The sequence below is a fragment of the Alosa pseudoharengus genome, unplaced genomic scaffold (assembly GCF_046254945.1).
Source record: "Alosa pseudoharengus isolate Yale_2024_CS ecotype anadromous, Long Island Sound unplaced genomic scaffold, YU_APseudo_1.1 YU_APseudo_1.1_scf_10, whole genome shotgun sequence".
Lineage (NCBI taxonomy): Eukaryota > Metazoa > Chordata > Actinopteri > Clupeiformes > Clupeidae > Alosa > Alosa pseudoharengus.
In genome coordinates this window covers 18,314,494-18,330,634 of record NW_027468565.1, presented here as the reverse complement: position 1 = coordinate 18,330,634, position 16,141 = coordinate 18,314,494, and the positions used below count along the sequence as shown (strand labels likewise).

At 43.0% G+C, this 16,141-nt stretch overlaps 1 pseudogene; it reads right to left on the bottom strand.

Annotated features, from left to right (window-relative positions):
• Positions 1–2,005: 2,005 nt before the first annotated feature.
• LOC143138061 (uncharacterized) lies at positions 2,006–6,408 on the bottom strand (annotated as a pseudogene).
• Positions 6,409–16,141: the final 9,733 nt, after the last annotated feature.

Sequence of the window (16,141 nt, the reverse complement as noted above, 5' to 3'; positions counted from 1 at the left end):
GTAACTGGATCGGCCGTCTCTCAGACAGAGTGGAGGGGGAGAGGGGTGGGGGGGGGCAGTGTTGCTGAGCCTGTGCTCACTCACGGTTAGCATCCTGTTAGCCAAACCTGCTGACATTCTTAGCTTGGCGTTCATGAATTAGCTAGGCGTCTCTGAAGATGACACGGCGGCCCAGGCTGAGGAGCAGGGCCAGGGACATTGACGTGGAGAGACGCAGGTCCTCTTGACGTTCTGTGGACGGGTCCATGGCCCAGATTAAATGTTAAAACAGGTGAATGTCAAAGGTTTCGTAAAGCACACCTGTCCAGTCCAGTCCAGTTTGAGGCTTTCTGAGGGCCTGCGTCTGCAGGGTTTATTTCAAATGTTCACTTCTGTCATCCTCTTGTCTCTTAAATCAAATCAAATAATGCTTGATTGACTTGGATAAATAAAATCATGAGAAAAATCATTGTTGCCAAAGCTACAAGTATAATGACATATTACACATTTAATTGTCTCTATCTCTTTCATTTTTTCTTCATTTCTTTCCATCGTCTTGAAGGGCAAAATGTGTTGACCCCTCTTCCAGTTATGACTTTGTGCCAAGGTCATACATTTTTTACTTTAAAGCACATACTTTAGAAGAAAAAAAAAACATTTTTTTTTGCTGTGAACCAAAGTTCTTCAATATGTGTAAGTCCATTGTTGGTACAAGTTAAGGTTCAAGACCAGTTGATTTTTTATCACAGACTTACATCCTCTGCTCTCTCTCTCTATCTCTCTCTCTCTCATATCCAACCATCTACAGTATTCCATCTTTCTGTCAATTTCCCTCTCTCTCTCCTTTCCAATCCTGTGGAAACTTGAGTGGGTGTCTGAATTAACCAGCATCATGATTAAATCATGGTGACTTCCCCATAATGAGGCCGTAACCTGAGGCTGCTGCTAGTGGACAGAAACAGGATCATGCCGCTAGTCGCTGACAGATGCATAGAGAGACGGAGGTATGCCGTTCCGTGCCATACCGCGCCAAAACACACCGCGTCCTGCCTCGCCACCTCTTGACTAGCGCCCGGCTAAATGGGTGCGGGTGAGCTTTGCCCACCTAACACCTGGCCATCTTATCTGGGCATCTCTGGAGCACCAAGCTTACTTACTATCAGTTAGCCTTATTTACAGGCGCAGGTGTGTTGTAGGCCACAGTGTTCCTCGGACGCCACTCAGGAATAGGACATCAGCTCAAGATGCCACAAAGGGACAGGAATCAGGAATGTTCTGAGGATTCCCGTTACATATTCCTCTTTGTAAACTGTCCTCCGAACTATCCTATGCTGCCCTGGGAAAGCTGTTTGGTCTCAATTGTGCACTTGTTTTAACAGAGTAAAACGAGACAACACATGAGTTGGAGTAGAGAGGTAGAAATAATCAATTGATTAAAAAAATTAATCTAATTAATTACATACTCTGTGATTAATTAATCTAAATGAATCGCATATATAATCTTTGCTGTGAAAGTATTTTAAATATTTAAATTCAGATGAATCATTGAATAATCAGCATTACTGACATTAAAGTTCAAAAACTCTTTCATTATTATTTTCACTTTTCAAATAATGGCCATAATAATCTATGATATGACCTAATATGCTGAGGAAATAAATTCAACAGTGCTTCGGGAAGAAGTTTTTTTTTTCTCAAATTAATTAATCGAAATTAATCAGTTATTTTGACAGCCCTAGTAGAAATATGTCAGTTTGTCTACAAAGACCATCTGCATAGTACTATGTACAATTATTTTTTTTTATTTAGCTTAGTTAATGACTTAAAAAAAGCTATTTAGGCTATTTTATGTAGAGAAGTTGCCCCCAAAGGCTATGCTATATGCTATTCGGTTGTAAATGTTGTAATGATACATCTTCTGATGCTAAGCTAGGGCACATCATCAGTGATGTTCCTGATCTCATTGGGTGTTTCGGGTCTTTCGAAACATCAGACACCCTCCTTCAGGTGACCCAGCTGAGGTTGATCAACCCTCAGCTTGTGCCTTAGCAGCATTTGTCCACGGATCCGCTCTTTTGATCCAGAGCCACCTTGAAGCCTTCTCTGCAGCCTCTGTGCTGTTGCAGATAGCCCTTCTTCTTCTCTCACCCGTGATGCCAAGTGCAGTGTAGGCCCTATAGAGGGACTGCCCTGCAAAGCCTCTGCACCCCACCTCCACAGGTAAGCACCTTGCCTTCCAGCCTTAAATGTGGCAATCGCTGACGAGGCCTTCATATTTTGCCCTCTTCCTCTCAAAAGCTTCCTCCATTAGGTCTTCCCATGGCACTGTGAGCTCCAACATGACCAGCTTCTTTGTTGCCTCAGATACCAAGACAATGTCAGGTCTCAGGGTGGTATTGACGACATGCTGGGGGAACTTATGCTGTCTGCACAAGTCCACGTTCAGCTGCCAATCCTGTGCGGTGTTCAGAAGCCCTGATGTTACCCTGGAAGATCTTTCTGGCTTCTCTCTGGCCCTGATGAAGCTGATGGTTAGCTTGGAGGGCTTTGACCTCCGGCAGCTGCTGATGGTAACCTGGATGCTCTCTGCAATTGTTTTGAGCACCTGGTCATGCCCCCAAACCTCTTGGGCAGCAGCTCAAGATGTGCTCAAGAGTTCCCTTTCTCTGGCACGGGGCACATCCTGGTGTATCGACCAGACTCCAGGTGTGCAGGTTGGACGGGCTGGGGAGGACGTCGTAGACTGCTTGAACCAGGAATTTGATGCGGTGTGGCTCTGCCCGCCAGAGGTCAGCCCAAGTGATCTTCCTCAACACAGCTTGTTCCCATCTAGTCCAGGCACCCTGACGTGCCATTCCCACTGCTTTGCTGGACCTCTCCTCCTCCACCGCCGCCCTCACCTCGCCTTGAACTAGCTGCCTTCGCTCCTTCCCCCGCGCCTTGTCAAACCGGGGACCTTGAAAGGTTCCTAGCCCAGCCCTTCCTCTGGCCACTGCTCCCACCAGGACACCATGGCGCAGCCGTGACTCTGCCTGGTCTACTGCTGCCTCTGCCCTCCATTTCCTGCCAGTCTTGACCTCTACCCCTGCCCCGGAGACTTTAGGGTCCCTAGACTCACGGAACTGCAGCACCTCTCTTGCGCTTCCTCTTCAATGGATTTTAGAGGAAGCTGCAGCTTGCAGGTGTTTGCGTAAAGGGCGATGCTGCTTAAGCTCCTCGGGAGTCCCAGCCATCTCCTTAGGTAGTGGCTGACTCTCCTTTCCAGTTCTGAAATGGGGGTAATTGGAAACTCGAACAGGAGCAGAGGCCACAGTATCCTTGGTAGAATCCCATGTTGGTATACCCATGCCTTAAATTTTCCATGGAGCCCAGTTTTGTCGACATTCTTTAGCCACCTCTCCAACTCCTCACAGGTGTTCCTGATGGATGTTGTATCCCTGAGGCTGCTGTCGAAAATCTTTCCCAGGCTTTTAACTGTTTTTTCAGACAGGGTCGGGATTTGAGTTCCTGAGATGGTAAAACGAAACTTCTCCACCATCCTGCCCTTCTTCAGCACTAAAGATTAGTGGTTGGTAGACTGGATTTAGCTGGCTTGAATGACATCCTGGCCCAATTAATCAGCCTCTCCAGCCCCTTCAGGATCCATCTGGCTCCAGGCACTGACTCTGTTGTCATCGTGAGGTCATCCATAAAGGCACGGATTGGTGGTTGCGTGTTCCAGTTTTGGATTTGGGTCCTCTACACTCCAGTTCAGCAGATTTCACCAACATATTCATTGCCAGAGCGAACAGGATCACGGAGATGGTACAGCCTGTGATGATTCCCACTTCAAGCACTTCAATGAATATTTAGTCTTACTCATAACGAGGGGCGCCTGCAGGAATTAATGCTATGGTACGCACACCACCCCCCCCCCCACCTCAAAAAAATTGGTATTTGTCCGTTTCCCAGTTTTAGCCCCGTGCATTGGTCAGCAAAAAAGTAGCCTACTGCCTACTGTATTCATTTGGACAACTTGATACAGCCCTATACAGGCTAAAGTTACCTTGTTTTGTTCTAGCGTACCGTGACGTCTGGCTTTAACAGCTGTAATGCAGTCTAACGTTCTGACAAGCACACCAATTGCCTACCTTGTTCTTGCCCATCTGGAATAACTCCTCTAGCTTTGCTGCCTACTTTCTGTTTTCGTTGTTTAAACTTGTGATATCCATGATGAGTATTGAGTTAGTGAATTAGCTCAACATTGTGTGCTGATAACCATATATAGATAGCTGAGTAAAAGAAAACAACAAGTAGCCTAGTTGCGTGCCTGTGTGCATATGCTGTCTCCTGCTCAAACAAAATGTGTGCGCGTTAATTTTGATAACGTGTTCAATAAGTTACGTAATAGAAAATTGTAAATAGCCTGATGGCATGCAGCTAATGGGATACTGCGCATAGTTTGGAAGGTATGGTGGGCCAATTTGGTGTGAATACACATTACACACACACACAAGGGAAATTTTCTCTCGTTGTTGAGTAGCCTGATGGTACGCACAGTGCACCTGCTCATAACCACACCGATTGATGTCGTTTCAGTCAAACGAAAATGTACACTCGTTATCATCCACAAATAGAGCTTAGGTTGTTCATTGTTAGATTGGAGTTTTTTTTTTTTATTTAAACTAACTTTTCAACAATCTCATTAGTAGCTCAAGGTAATGCCGTTAGCTCAGATAAATAGATAGATACTGTATAGCCTCATCAGATGACTTGACTGTTTATTAGCCACACCAAGCTGGCGATGGAATTTTGGTATTCTGCAGAACTGCATCATCCTGCTTAAAACCTCAGTAGTCAGTAGTTATTTTCGCTGAGTAAACAGCATTTAATAGCAATCACAAAAGCCAGACAATTCACTGGCCAACTCATGTGAACAGGTTGACAGTGGGTCAGTGGTGAGCTGTGGTGTGATGGTAATTTTGATACCACGGATTTAATAGAGACCCAGTCAGACCAATAGTATGAAAAATCAGGAACAGAGTTTATTTACAATGATGCGCATCAAGGGAGACAGCATGACTTCACCTAAAGATCCATCAGCTGCTATAACTAGACAAGGAAATAGTTAGGGTTTAAGTATCCTTCCAGGCTGACGGGAGATGGCGTTGGTCATCCCATCTCACGTGGACTACACTGAATCAGACCCTGATCCGTGGCAGCCTGGCAATCCGGAGCAGATAGCTACTGACGCAGCCATGCAGAACAGTGAAACACTGCAAAGTCATAATATTCCCGCTTATCTCTAAATACATAGTCACACACAGATATACAGGGACAGTACAGATATCATACAGTCAATACATAGAATCATACTTTTAGTATCAAAGTGACCCACTAATGAGAAATGCAGAACATTAAACCACATATTGGAATATTGGACATAATGTTCTATTCCACTTTCTCTCAGGTGATCTGACCAGACAGTTGTTTTCTTCCTATTATGACACCAAAAGCAGTCACATGTGCTTATGCCGCATTCCAGTTGTCTCGTATAATAACCTAAGTAATTTGGAATGATGTCACATCTGTGTAAAAAACCAACAGATAGAGGTTGGATGCTATAGTTTTTACGACTGATTTAAGGAGAGACAAATCGGACAGAACTGCTAATAAACAGTATCTACGGCTCTTGGAAGGTCAAACTTCCTGCACTCTGGGTTTGAGAGAGATGACAAGTCAGGATATGACTTCAGGGGGCGGTCCATTTACAACTTCCTGTTAGTGACTCTGGAAAATGACTCGAAAGCCGACCCGGGAGGACAAATGGAACGCAGCGCTGTTGTGTCACGCTAATAATGAAAGGTCAACACGCTGGTAAACCAGGGTGGGGTTAGCTTAGGCTCCTACTGAAATTGTAACAACGCACAGCAGGAAAATGTAAGGCTGTGAGACAGCGACTTCAGCTTCCCATTCATCACTGGCCTGTTAAATAAATGAATTTAGTGGACCCCATGAGAGGTACGTCACTTATAATGATAATTTTGTACATCATTTTGTAAATTTTTTACAGAATTTAATGCTCAAAGGTGTCCAATAGTTTCGGGTCTTTTTTGCTGCTGAGCTCCCCCTGCAGTTGTGGAGTATTTTACACAGCTGTCGTACTGTCGACATACTCGGCCTGCTGCTGTTGTGCTCCTTTGACAGGTATAAAAATAGAAACAGCTGTACAGATTGTAACAGACCTGTCCTGTGTCCCACTTCTGGTTTTAGATCAGACTTCCGCCATTGGCCTGTAACTGAACAGCTCCGCTGCTTTGCCCATTAATTAAAGCCCTCAGACACTTTCAAGGCATGAGAGGAGGTAACTGGATCGGCCGTCTCTCAGACAGAGTGGAGGGGGGTGGCAGTGTTGCTGAGCCTGTGCTCACCTGCTGACGAGCTTGGCATTCATGAATTAGCTAGGCGTCTCTGAAGATGACACGGATACTGACACGGGGAGACGCAGGGCCTCTTGACGTTCTCTAGACGAGTCCATGGTCCATGGTGTGGATCTTGAGTGTGTGTTGTGTGTGTCTGAGTGGGGGAAAGGGTTTGTGTGTGTGTGTGTTTGGGTGCGAGTGTCTGTGTAGTGTATGTGGAGGTCCAATGGTAAGATAGCAGGGCTTTCATTTGACCTCTGGCAGGATACAACCTCTGTCTAGAGACTCCTCCTCCACACACACACACACACAAAATGGAGTGCTGGTGAGAGGCCGGTGATGAATGAGTGTGTTTGTGAGAGAGGATTGTAATTGTCCCTTTCTAATTGGAGGGTCAGAACCCTGAGTGTGTTTTATAATTGAAACACTTAATGGAGGACTGGACACATATTGAGCTCAGAGAGGACCAGCACCACTTCTGACCCTCTCCTGCCCTCTCTATCTCTTTTCTTCTATATCTTTCCTCTCTCTCTCTCTCTCAAACACACTTTGGGATACATTGTTGTTGTTAAGTTTCTCTTAATATCTTGCCTCTAAAAGCTTTCTTCCATTTTTCTGTGCAAGGGTGGATGTCTTTTGGCTTTATATATCAAGTTAATACCTTCCACCACCAACACACACAGACACACACTCTCTCTCTCACACACACACATGCTTAGGATCTTGCTCATGGTATTAACTTAGTAAATAGATGTTGTTATTTTTACTTTAGACTTTACATTTCATTTTAAATAGGGCCCCTCCTGTAAAATATCTAGTTCAGCACACCTGCGATGGGTTGTGATCTGCAGATGCTTTGTGCTGGTTAGGCAATAGGTCCTGATGCGTGCACTCTCTCTTACCCACACACACACACACTTAAGCAAACCTTCAGTTTGTCCCTGTATGCCTTGTGGAGACTCCTGAAGCTCATCATGTTAAATATTTAGCCAGAGTTCAGTCCACCTGTCGAGTGTGTGTCATGTGTCGTGATGTATGGACGCTCCTCCATTACTCTCTCCTCTGCTTTGGGGCGCTGTGCGCCGACCACAGGTCCTGATGGCCCTATTTAGTGTCCCCTGAATAATGCACGGGCCACGGCTCTGTTACAGGGGCCTCTCTCTCCAGCCCAACCCCCCCCTCTCTCATTCTCCCGTCGTCTGCCTGGGAGGCCGGCCAGGGTATGCGTCAGGGTCAACCTCCCCAGCACAGTAAACACACACATGAGACAATGCGCACGTGTGTGTGTGTCCACTCGCCTTACAGTGCAGGGCTCATTAATAACGCACAAGATTGGCCCCTCTCCCCCACGTGTGCTCTCTGTCTGCAGGTGATATAGGCCTACATTGTATATATTGTGTTTTTGTACACAGTATAGTGCCTACATTTGCCTATGATCCATCCTATTGTGTGTGTGTGTGGTGTGTGTGTGTGTGTGCCTATGATCCACCCTTTTTTCATTTGTAACTGTCTGTGAGGAATGGGATTATAAAGTGCCTTCACAAACTCCAACAGTTCAAACGGCCTTTTTGAACCTGGCGTTTGCTTCTCCGTAACTATGCTTGTTTCATGGCAAGGCCATTGGTCACTTTGCTCCTCCGTAACTATGCTTGTTTCATGGCAAGGCCATTGGTCACTTTGTATGGTCATACAGATGTGTTGATCTTTATTTCCCAGATCCATTCACACCTGTTTTGGCAAAAGTATGTCAGTGCGTGAGCCAAGGATTGAGTGTACCTCCTGGGCTCCTGTGTGAAAATGCATACACACACACACACACACACTCACACACAGGCAGATATGGCAGGCTTTTAATGATCAGGGGTCTGGGGAGTGCAGATAGTTAACACACAGGTTTGCTGACCCATGAGCTCCTCTGGGGCCCACAAAAGACATAGAACCCCTGAGCCTTTTAGGAGCTGCACAAGTGCACTAATGGTCTCCCAGAGTAGAGTCCCCAGCATCAGTGCAAAGAGTTTACAGCCACCACCACCCCCACCACACACACCACTCCCGCCAACAACAAGCAACAAGCATGCTTTGTATAGTATGCCTGCTATGAGTGATGGTGTAAGATAAGAGATAAGATAAGAAGCTTTATTGTCATTGTACACAGGATACAATGACATTTCGTTTGGCAGCACGCCTCACTGATGTCCACTGACGGACCACTCACACTCTTACACACTCACACACTTCCTTAGATGGTACGTGGTAAAAAGCTGCCTGTAACTCTATCCACATAGCAAGTTTAATGAATTGTCCATGTGCTCTCTCGCTCTTTCCATGGAGTGTTCCGATGTCCATGTGCTCCCTCGCTCTCTCCGTAGAGCGTTCAGATGGCGATGACCCCTGGCAGATCAGTGGGTCAATTCTGTCACATCCATTTGTGCATGTGGTCAGGGCACCCGGCAGTCCCTGATGGTCATGGGCTGTGTTTGAGAAAGAGACAGAGAGAGCTCTGAGCGTAGGTATCACCAGAGCCATATAAAGGTAGAGTTGCGACAATGGGTGTTCAAAATTTGTTAAGGTCACGTGGTTCATGTTAACCAGAGCCATATAAAGGTAGAGTTGCAACAACATTGACGCTAATGTTCCATTTTTTTTCCAACAATGGCCGCTCATGGAAGCCTCAAAGAGTTCCCGGAAGTTAACAATTAATAATAGCAGTAGTGCGGTTAAAGCAGTATAGACTGTTTGTAGCCAACTTTTCAGACTCAGATTTACATTATTGGCTCATCCGAATAATACTAATAACAGTAATAACAGTAATAGTAGTGAAGTAATAGTATTAATAATAGCCTAGCCTAATTATAATAATAAACTATTTATGTATCGCCTATGACAGCTTTTCTGCTGCTCAGTTTGTATCAGTTCCTTATCAAATAAATTAAAAGAGGCTAAAAGCCCAATAAATGTGCTACACATAATAGCCTAATATAGCCTAAGATAAACCTTGCCTATTCCCTTTCAATTAGGCAGCACTAGGCTACACTACGAACAAGCTGTCATTAAGTGTAATTTGCGTTTGTAGCCTACAACTTTTCTGATGTGACGTTTCTTGGGCATTTAGCTTTATCATGTCAACATAGTTGTAACTTTATGCGCAATGCTCATCTAGGCTATGGATTTAAGTGGTTTAATTTGAAAAAAGGGCAGCAAAAGTTGGATATAGGGCAGTTGCTTCCCCAAAACAATTCCTCCATAACTGTGGATTTAATCGTTTGATATGTGGATAACTTTCAGTGGATTAAACATAAAAGGTAAGACTTTGTTATCACAAAGCTAGCTGGTTCGTTAAATATGGTGAAGCATATTTACAGTCAACTTTGTTGGCCTACTTGCAGCAGTGAAACTGAGTAGTTGTTAACATTGTTGGTAACGTAAACGTGTCTTCAGTTAGGAGCAGGGCTGTTTTTTTTTTAAATTGCATTCATTTTCATTGCCAAAAGCTAGCCTAATATGCATGAGAGAACCTAGATTTGAGGGAGCTGCAGCTGTTAGCATCAGCACGGTCATATTAACACAGCAGGGCACACTAGCCCAGTGATGAAGGATTGTGTAAAATCCCCATCCCCAGAAAGTTTCAAACCAAGCTTGCGCTGATCAAATTGCTATTTTCTGACACGATGCACAACCATTCTCAGGTGCTCACCTGTCTGAATCTCAGCTCTTTAGCCTAGCATCTTAATGCTGTTCACAGCACGGTGAATGACAACGATGACAAAATGCTGTTCATGTTTATGAGTTCATAGCCTGGTTATTTATCGAAGGACTTACATGTCACGTTTTATATTTTATTATGATCACTCGCATTGGGGTTACTGAATAGGTAATGCTACGGTTAACTTAGCATGCCCACCATTACACTGGAGATGTTAAAAAAAAATGTTTTACGTAAAACTACTTCACGTAATTCGCTCATTAGCTCAGATCAGTGACTATACCAGAGGAAACGCGGGGGAGAAAACTCAAACAAGTTAATGTTAGACTAGCTGTGTTACCGGTTCTCGTTGCAAAATCAAAATCAAAATTTCACTGGAGCTCCATTCGCTTTTGTAGGCTACACGCAGTCTCAAAAACACTGTTTACAGCTTTTCATTTATTTTATAGCGATAGGCCTAATTTAGATACACTTATGGGGTGGGTGCAATTGCGTTTTCTAAAGAATCCCGTCTTGATTTTGTACAGAAATTAATATTAAGTGACACATACGTAAAAGGGCGGAAAAAAAGGTCACTTATAGCAGGCTAAGATATAAGGTCTGGAATTTAATTTAATATTGTTGTAATGGTTGGATAACTACATAGTTTACACAATAATTGCACTGTGTTATAAATATTGTATATCAATGTATTTATTCTAATCCATTGTCAATCACTTCCGGGAACTATTTGAAGTTTACATGAACCACGTGACCTTAACGAATTTTGAACACCCATTGTCGCAACTCTACCTTTATATGGCTCTGATGTAAACTTCAAAAAGTTCCCGGAAGTGATTGACAATGGATTAGAATGCATTAAATAAGCTACTATTCAATGAGAGACAGAGCCACAATTTTGGGTAATTGACAGACAATAAATGCATTGATATACAATATTTATAACACAGTGTAAGTATTGTGTAAACTGTGTAGTTATCCTACCATTACAACAATATTAAATTAAATTCCAGACCGTCTGCTAAATACCAGAAGGTGACCTTTTTTTCTCCCTTTTACTTATGTGTCACTTAATATTAATTTCTGTACAAAAGACGGGAGATTCTTTAGAAAACGCAATAGCACCCACCCCATAAGTGTAGCCTAGGCCTATCTAAATTATCGTTATAAAAAAAATGACCTAGCCAACCTAGACTCAATTTTGCAACGAGAAACTGTAACACAGCTAGTCTAAGTCTAACATTAACTTGTTTGAGTTTTCTCCCCAACGTTTTCTCTGGTACTTCTTCACTGATCTGAGATAATGAGCGAACTACCTTAAGTAGCTAGCATCTCGGGAGAATAAAAAAAAAGTTTAAAAGTTTTATAACATCTCTCCAGTGGTGTTAAGTTAACCGTAGCATTACCTAGTAACCCCATGGTAATGCGATGCGAGTGATCATAATAACATATAAAACGTGATATAGTCCTTGATAAATAACCAGGCAATGAACTCATAAACAACAGCATTTTGTCACCGTTTGTCATTCCGTGCTGTGAATACAGCATTAAGATGCTAGGGCCAGGCTAAAGAGCTTGAGATTCAGAGAACCTGCATGATTGTGCTCATCCTGTCAGAAAATAGCAATTTGATCAGTGATCATGCATCATATCAGCGCAAGCTTGGTTTGAAACTGGTTTCTGGGGATGGGGTTTACACGATCCTTCACTGGGCGCTGGGCGTGCTGATGCTAACAGCTGCAGCTCCCTCAAATCTATAGGTTCTCATGCATATTAGGCTAGCTTTTGCCAATGAAAATGAATGCAACATAAATAATAAAAAAAACAGTAGGCTACTGTTCCTAACTAAAGAAACGTTTACGTTACTGTAAGGAAATTATTATTATTATTGTATAACCATTTGTGTAAGCAGAAATATTTTTGTGCTGAGTTCTAAGAACAGAGTTCAAGAAAATGTTGTTGTGCTGAGTTCTAAGAACAGAGAGTTCAAGTTAAATGTTGTTGTGCTGAGTTCTAAGAACAGAGAGTACAAGTTAAGTGTGCACCCAGACAGACAGGAACTGCACCCTGTCTGTGTGTGTGTGTGAGATAAGAGTATGTCACAATGAAGTCGTCTTGCTTCCTATTTTCTGTGTGCATCTGTACAATAAAAGACACAGAGACTGATGGTGTGAGGAATTCTTCCTTACATTAGCAGGCTCTCCTCTTGGTACCAGAATTTGTGGGCAAAGCCATAGGCCCTACTACGTGTGGTTCTTGTATCTATATGTTGGGGTTAAATTCCCTGGCAGTTACCAACAATGTTAACAACAAACTCAGCTTCACTGCTGCAAACAAAGTTGGCTATTCGCCATATAACAAACCAGCTAGCCTTGTGATAACAAAATCTTTACCTTTTGTTTAGTCCACTGAAAGTTATCCACATATGAACATAGCTGTCAACCCTCCCGTTTTTTCCGGGTTTCTCACGTATTTTAACTTTTTTCCCGCTGTCTTCCCGTTTTAATATTTTCCCGTAAAATATCCCGTTTAACAATTTTAACAATCTCATAACATTAGCTCGACCATCGGCCCTAGTCTCTGTGCTGTTGTCCTGTTGCTACCCCCTTGCCTTGCCCTAGGCCGCGGTTCCCAAACTCCCCCCCCCCCGCGTACCACCGGCTATTCCGACTCGGCTCGCGTACCCCCACCATTGATCCGACACATAAACACATAAAAACGTAACGCATTCTATAACCCCCCGCGTTGACAATATTTGTCCGTTTCCCGGTTTTAGGTGCGTGCATCTAGCTACATCCACATACAATCTCTTACAATAGGCTTACAACAACGCCTGACAAGGATGTATTCGTTTGGACAACATTAGGCTATACAGCCTAGAAAGGCTAAACTTAGGCTACATTTAGTTTGTTAAATGTAAAGCCTAGCTTATGTTACCTTTCTTGCCCATCTGAAATAACTCCTAGCTTTGCTCCTTCCCTCCTTTTTGTTTTTGTTGTTTTCAAAAACCTGTTATATCCGCAAAACTTTCCCCCCACGGACCATGGACCATCCATTCAAAAGTAACGCAAGTAAGTTAGCTATTCCAGGCGTCATGTTTAAAAAGCTGCCCTTTTTTTGATGAACACATAGTTTATAAATGATATCCTTTAATTTCATGTTTCCATATCATTGACCTGATTCGAAATTATGTATTTATTCATGAATTAATCACAAAAGATTTAAAATGTTCATTTTACACCTGTCCACCATAGCCCTTTTCATCTCGCGTGCTTCTAGGGGGAAGCAGCTCGCGTACCACCGGGGGTACGCGTACCACAGTTTGGGAATCCCTGCCCTACTTGGAACGCACACAGTTTGTGCAGGAGAGAGAATGACAGCACACAGGACATCGATTACAGAACTTTAGCCTTGTTAGGGCTGTATAGTTGACCAAATTATTATAGGCTGTTAGGTGTAAATACTTGGCTACATTATTAGCTGACCAATGCACAAGCTTGCAATTGCGAAACTGACTAATTCTGCAACCCTTCCAACGTTGGGGGACGAATGTTGACATTTTCCCGTATTTTAGGTGAGAAACCCGGGAAATCTCCCTTATTTTCAATGGTCAATGTTGACAGCTATGCATATGAAACGATTAAATACACAGTTATGGAGGAATTGTTTTGGGGAAGCAGTTGCACTGTATCCCACTTTTGCTGCCTTTAAGCTACTTAAATCCATAGTCTATAGATGAGCATTGCGTATACGTTACAACTTGACGTGATGGTGAAGCTAAATGCCCAAGAAACATCACATCATAAAAGTTGTAGCAGAGAATGTCTAATATAAGGGCTCCGTAGACGGGCTCTGGTTGTAGGCCTACTAAACGCAAAAACTTAATGACAGCTTGTTCGTGGTGGTGTAGTGATGCCTAATTAAAATGGGATAGGGTTATCTTATATTCGGCTATTACGTGTGGCACATTTATTGGGCTTTTAATCCTCTATTTTCAAAGGTGATTCAAGTAAGTAACTAGCACTGAAACTACATAAATTCGTCAAAGAATTATTTGTGTCAACTCGCCGCAATGTAGATTTATTAACACCTGATGATCTACATACATCTCCATTTAAACCAAATGTTTAGTGCGCACGTTGAGAGATGTATCCAGGCCAGGGCCCACTTCCCCGAAAGCATCTTAAGCCTAAGAGCGTCATAAGTCCCTCTTACGAACGTCTTAAGATTTGCCGACTGTTTCCCGAAACCATCGTAGCTTAAGAGCGTCGTGAAAACACTCGTAGATCTACGAGTGCTCCAGAGTACTCGTTACCGGCTAAGAGCGTCTTAACAGTAGGCTACTTCTCACTGAGGTCACCAACAGGACATACAGAGGAATTACAACTTAGAATACATAATCCAATTTATGTTCCCATTCTTTATTGTGTTTACCTGTGATGAATCAGATTTTAGCGTGCAAAATAGCCTACATATGGTCATAATAATGTGATGAAAAGCGGACAAATACGTTAATAGTTCTGAAATATCCTCTGATTTGACGGTGATGTCAGGTGACTGCACGTCACAGCTATAGGCCTACCATTTAAACTTCGGATCTACACATTAATTCACATCAATGAAGATAAGAAAGAAGTCGAGTAAGAAAGAGAGGAAATGTGTAGGCTTAGATTTTGATGCAGTAGGCTACAGACTAAACCACATGTTGCTTTGTCTGCTTTTTACCTCATAGGCCTAGTAAAATCACTTAGCAAAGATAATGTCAAACTATTCTGGCAACATCTCGTTTCATAACTTGATTGCATTTTTGTCCGCTTTTCATCACATTATCATGACCATTAAATGTAGGCTATTTTGCACGCTAAAATCTGATTCATCACAGGTAAACACAATAAAGAATGGGAACGTAAATTGGATTATGTATTCTAAGTTGTAATTCCTCTGTATGTCCTGTTGGTGACCTCAGTGAGAAGCACTGTTAAGACGCTCTTAGCCGGTAACGAGTACTCTGGAGCACTCGTAGATCTACGAGTGTTTTCACGATGCTCTTAAGCTACGATGGTTTCGGGAAACAGTTGGCAAATCTTAAGATGTTCGTAAGAGGGACTTTACGACGCTCTTAGGCTTAAGATGCTTTCGGGGAAGTGGGCCCAGGGCTGTACCTACACATATTTGTTGCACATGCTACAAAAAATCATTCTTTGCGATGGATGATTTAGTACCAACGTTACACTGGTCCAATACAGTTTTGCCTATGGCTAAAGGGTGTTTAGGGTGTGAGAGGGGAGTCGATGTGCTTTGATTCCAGCTTGGTAGTTATAGGATTAAAAAACATGTGTGTGTGAAGTATCCAAACAATGATAACGCTTTCATTATGGCTGCTTTAGCCACAGACCTTGAGCTACTGTACAGTGGGTTGGGTTCCATTTAGAAGTGTCCACTTCATTCGCGCTTTCCGTGATTAAAGGAACCATATGTAAGATTGTGGCCAAAACTGGTACTGCAATCACTTTCAAATTACTGTAGAGCGTTGTATCCCCTCCCCTCGACTCGAGGTTGCCAACCCGGGTGCCGAAACATTACTGACTTTGTGATTAGTAGATAGGTGGAGGGTGGCGCATCAGGCCAAAACACAACATGACATGACAAAACACAACATCAACATCAGTTGAGGGCTGCAACTTCACTTTTTAAATGACAATATCCTGGCCCGGACTACAGTTGTCAGTGATATAAGTATTTGAAATAAACATGATTTCTTAATGTCTAGTGACATATCAGGGTCATTTTATGATTAATTGAAATACATTTCTTACATACGGTTCCTTTAACACAGCTGCGTGAAATGTATTACTACTGATATGCAAAACTATTAACTTTTCGCCAAGAGGTGGCAGCTTAAGTCCGCTTGATACTGTAAGCCATTGGTTCCCAAAGGAGATTTTATTTGGGTCGCCAGCATAGTGACCATTTATGTTGTGTAATAGGCCTACCATAGGGCCTACCTTATATAGTTTGTTAGCATTTACAATAGCTCTGAAACCGGGGGGCGAACACG